This window comes from Canis aureus, chromosome 17, assembly GCF_053574225.1.
Source record: "Canis aureus isolate CA01 chromosome 17, VMU_Caureus_v.1.0, whole genome shotgun sequence".
Lineage (NCBI taxonomy): Eukaryota > Metazoa > Chordata > Mammalia > Carnivora > Canidae > Canis > Canis aureus.
The window spans coordinates 35,924,457-35,928,861 of record NC_135627.1 but is presented as its reverse complement, the minus strand read 5'-3'; positions in this window follow the sequence as shown (position 1 = coordinate 35,928,861).

Sequence of the window (4,405 nt, the reverse complement as noted above, 5' to 3'; positions counted from 1 at the left end):
TATTTATTCATGAGAGACAGAGAGAGAGAGAGAGACAGAGACAGAGAGAGAGTCAGAGAGAGAAGCAGGCTCCATGCAGGGAGCCTAACTTGGGACTCGATCCTTGGTCTCCAGGATCACACCCCAGGTGAAGGTGAAGCGCTAAACCACTAAGCCACCAGGGCTGCCCTGAATAGGTTATTTTTTTAAGGAAAAAATAATTTTAACTTAGAGAGGAAGTGGTAATGAATACAGCACAATGTCAACCCAGATACTGGACAGATTCATGGCTATGTTTTAGGTGAGGATGCACACAAAAAAAGGATGGCTGAAAACTGAAAAAGCTTTTTTTCTCAGAAACCTTTTAGACACTGAGGATGTAAGTACCCAAACAGCCCTTATATCAGCAAAAATTGAAAATGGGAACATTTGAACAGGCTTGAACACTTCTGAAATCGGTTGTGGACAGTCATTAGCACTGCGGTGATGCCTTCACAGAAGATGCCTCAACAGAATTCTTCACTACTCTTTGCAATGGTTACTTCAATTCACTTAGTCCATAAGGATTTTACCTACACAATCATATGGCAGGCACTACTCTAGGCACTGAAATTACAGCACTGAATACAACTTCTAAGAAGAGATGTTAGGGAGCACCTGGGTGGCTCAGTTGGTTAAGCATCTGACTTTTGATTTCAACTCAGATCATGATCTCAGAGGGGGGAGACTGAGCTCTGTTTTGGACTCTGCACTTAGCATGGAGCCTGCTTAAGATTCTCTCCTTCCCTCTCTGCTCTTCCCTCTGTTCATGCTCTAAATTAATTAATTAATATTAAAAAAGAAAACATATTAGGCTTTGATTACTTATTGCAAAGTTCAGAAAGAATTATACTAAAAGCTGATTATGGTACTTACTGGATAAATAGTGTACGAACATGGCTTCATGTCCGATGTGTTTGGCTGTGTGATGATGGTTTAGGGAGTTAACCGTATAAAATATAAATTGTGAAAATCCATAATCTGAAGTTATTTGAGATTTACTGAAAGCATATGCATATATACATCTATAGATATTGATTTTAAAAAAGGGCAGGTCACGTTTCATGCCTATCCCTGTGGCAAAAAAGCTATCTCTAAAATGTACAAACTAAGAATAGAAAAGCAAAAAAAAGATAAATTGGTCTTTCTATAGGATTTCTGACTTCAAACTATATGGATCTATCTTTAGCCAAAGGATGTTCAACAGCAATACTATGCAATAGTTTAAAGTGTTACTCAGTGTATTAGTTTCCTATTGCTGCTGTAACAAATTGCCACAAACTAAGTGGCTCAAACTAAAGCAAATTTATAATCTTAGAGTGCTAGAGAATATGAATCTGAAATAGGTCTCAGAAGGTTAACATCATGGTGTTGACATGGTTGTGTTCTTTTCTGGAAGCCCTAGGGGCAACTTGTTTTCTTTCCCAGCTTCTAGAAGCCACTCTCATTCTTTTATTTGTGGTTTCCTTTTATCTTCAAAGTTGGTAGTGACCTGTTGAATCTTTCTCACACTGCATCACTTGGACACTCTTCTGTCTCCCCTTTCATTTTTAAGGCCTTTTGTAATTACACTGGGCCCACATGGATAACACAGGGTAATCACCCTCTTTCAAAGTTTGGTGATTAGTAATCTTAATTCTATCTACTATTTTCATTTCTTTTAGTCGTGAAACTTCACACATGCACAGGTTCAGGGGATTAGGATATAAATATCTTTGGACCGGGGTGGGCAGTCATTGCTCTGCCTATCAAACATACATTGCTTATTTGGCATATAGACTTCTGATTTGCCAAGAGATTCAGAATGAAAGTTTCATTCTGCCATTAAAATACATATATATATATCTCTTGCTATTTTTAAAATTGTTTGGTTAAATTACAATATTAAAAACATTTATATTGTCTATAGAGTTCCTTTCAGATACCCCCACAGATTTTTTTTTCCTTTGGAATAGAATTATGTTCAAATGAAATAAAGCCTATGGAAAATTTTACTTTTTGCAACAGAAAATATCATAATGCATTAATAAATCCTGACTAAATTGCAGGTTAATAGGTGATATACAAATGCCATTTGAGTTGCTGTAGCAGAATGCCTTAAATGGGGTGGCTTACTTTTCAGTATTCTGAAGGCTGAGAAGACAAAGATCGAGGGGCTAACAGATTCAGTGTGTGATAAGGACCAACTTCTGTTTCATAGACAGTCATTATTTGGCTGTGTCCTCACATGGCATAAAACATACGGGTACTCTGTTGCATCTTTTTTTAAGAGCAGGAATCCCATTCATGAGGGCTAGCTACATCCTTATAACCTCATCACCTCCCAAAGGCTTAAATTTCCAAATACTAACACTTTGGGAATTAGGTTTCAACATATGAATTTGGTGGTGTGGTACAGGATACATTCTGTCTATAGCAGCAAACCATATTAAATATTTTCCTAAAATTGGTATGTTTTTGTATTCATAATTAAGATGTTAGTTTAGATAACTTATTCCTCAAGACCTACATAAAACTGCACAAAACATTAACTCCAAATACTGTGGTAAGTCCACAGCCATCCCATTATTTAATTCTTAGAAGCTGGGAGATGGGTCTCTTGATAAATATAATAATTTATCAGAACTCTTGATTTACAACATGTGATTGATAACTACCTTTATAATTTATTACAATCTAAAAGATCATTACATTGATAAGTAATTTGCTCCAGTGGTTGCCTTTGAAGTAAGACAGATCTGATCTGATTTCCAAGCCCCTATTTTTAGAGGTCTATAATGGCTCTGGCTCTTCCCACTCCATAGCATTCAATTGCCTTTAGGAAAACTCAGGCCCTGCTCAGGATATGTCCATCAGTAGGTAGACAGGCAGCAGGCTGGTATGGGAGGATCAATAGACCACTGGAGCTTCCATCTCTACAGGGTCTGACTGATTAGTATAATCTGGAATAATATTTTATCATCGGTAAAATGGGAATACCTAGGTCATATAGGTTTCTGAGATATAAATGAAATGGCCTCTAGAAAGTGACTAGCAAATACATAATTCTTGCTCTAAAGTCTGTCTCTTCTTTGCCAAAGGGTTGTGGGTAATATTTTTTGTTGTTGTTCCCAAATACCCCATAATATTATATTTCTTGTTGCAAGCCATTCAACTCTGAACCCAATATTTTATTCATCCTTCTTAAGAAAAATCCAGGAGTTCTCAAATTGTTTAAATTTCACTGTAATCTATAAAGTGAGTAGTACATAGTATAAATCAAGTCTGAGATTATACAAATTTTTGGAGCTGGAAGACAAGATTGTTAATGGGGATAACTATTGTTATTGTTATTAATTTTTTTAGATACACACCTGCTGTGAAATCTTGGTTTTCCTGCCTTGCCAACGTAACAGTTTGTGCTTACCTGACTAGTGAAGTTCCAGGAATCTCACAGATATGCTGGGTACAGATGGTTCAAAAGTATTCTTATGACAATTAGGCCTTTGGGATCTACAAACAGGGCAATATACTCCCTAAAATTATGAGATTCCTTGGGGCAATTGTTGACAGCTGCAGTGCATACATGCATGGGCTAATTGCCAATTAAATGACCTATACTGGGTGTTACAGAAAGACCTGGAGAAAGATCACACCCTACTGAGCTCTTTTGTTATCTTATATAGTAAGCTACCTTTAATTATACAAAATGCATTAAAATGTGCCTAATAATTCAGCATAACTTTGAATGAAATTTTTACCACAATAAAGCTGGCATGTTTCCATTACTGTGATAAAAATAGACTGGTCAAAAATAATAACAAATTTTACTTAAAATGATCTATCTGGTTATCATTATAAGTTTGACTGTTTGAGTCAATGGCCTTTTTAGCATTAAAAGTAATGAATTACATTATTCATGTGTGTGTTTGTGATAGAGAAACATTTCAGTTATTCCTTCAGTTTTTTCTAAAGATGTTATTTATTTAAGAAAGAGATAGAGAGCACAGGAGGGAGAAGCAGACTCCACGCTGAGCAGAGAGCCTGATGAGAGGCTCAATCCCAGGACCCTGAGATCATGACCTGAGCAGAAGTCAGATGTTTAAATGACTGAGCCACCCAGGTGCCCCTAGTTCTTTCAGTTTTAAAGCAGCTAAATTATAAGGCTAATTTTTAAAGAAAGATATTTTGAGGGGCACTGAGGTGGCTCACTCAGTTACGCATCTGCCTTTAGTTCTGGTCATGATCCCAGAGTCCTGAGACTGAGCCCCAAATCGGGCTCCCTGCTCAGCAAGGAGTCTGCTTCTCTCTCTCCCCCTCTGTCCCTCCCCCTGCTTGTGTTCTCTCTCTCTCTCAAGTAAATGAATAAAATTTTAAAAAGATAAAAAGCTATTTTGAATATAATTTT